Source organism: Grammomys surdaster, unplaced genomic scaffold, assembly GCF_004785775.1.
Source record: "Grammomys surdaster isolate TR1022 unplaced genomic scaffold, NIH_TR_1.0 125685, whole genome shotgun sequence".
In the NCBI taxonomy this organism is placed as follows: domain Eukaryota; kingdom Metazoa; phylum Chordata; class Mammalia; order Rodentia; family Muridae; genus Grammomys; species Grammomys surdaster.
The window spans coordinates 900,372-901,468 of NW_021620521.1; positions in this window are offsets into that span (position 1 = coordinate 900,372).

Genomic DNA, 1,097 nt, shown 5'->3' on the forward strand with positions numbered 1-1,097 from the left:
TTACTACAGATCACTATGATGCCATACCTGAGATAAATGGCATGGATGCTTCTCTGAGCTTTCTCTCCCCCTCTTTCTCTTCTCCTCTTCCCCTTTTCTCTCTCTCTCTGTCTTCCTCTCTCTGTCTCTGTTTGTCTCTCTCTCTCTGTCTCTCTCTATCACTCTGTCTCTCTCCGTCGCTCTGTCTCGCTCTGTCGCTCTCTCTCTCTCTCTCTCTCTCTCTCTCTCTCTCTCTCTCTCTCTCTCTCTCATTGTCTAAAGTTACATCTGGTTGTGTTTTCCTCTTCCAGCAATACTCTTGGTGTTTACAAATAGTTGATATCCTGGAACCAAACTTTTAAAAGACTTTTGTGAGATATAGTTCTCTATTTTGTCTAATGCCTCCCAATTGATTTCTCCTTTATGTCTCACTTTTTGTTCCAGCCAACCTAATTTGTATCCAGTTGTCTCTGCCCTTAATTTCACAATTTTCCCAGGATCTTCTCAGAAGTAATGCCTTGTTAATCACTGGGCTTCAGCTTGGATGGAAATCTTCGTTGAGCACTCATGGCCTACCCTGCTGTCCCTTCTCTGTACTCCCATGACAAGTATCATCTTTTACTTCTGGATGGTACCGATGTCATGACAAGCACCTGATGGTAGGATCTTTTCAATGACGGAATTAGTTGAAGTCCTAAAAGACAACAAGTTTCTTATTATTGTATAAATTGCGATAGAAAATAACTTTAGAAGCTATATAAATTGGGTATTCACTTTATACCAGAACTAAATATGACAAATATTTTATGTGTCTCTTAATATTTGTTCATCAAGGTAGCATTAGGAAATATATATTATCATTTAATTTTATAGATGAAAAAACATGGATACAGAGAATTAAATTGTTTCCCAATATCAAATAACTAAATCTGATTTGAAGTAGGCCTAATCCATGTATCGTAGACACAGTCTATCTTTGCAGACTATATTCTTTTTACACAATTATATAAATTAAATATACCTTGATATATGAGATTTTAAATGTTGAAATGTTTTAGCTTCATGGTTCTAAATTAAGGAATATACATTTTTCAAAATTATGTTAAGGACTAAAATGC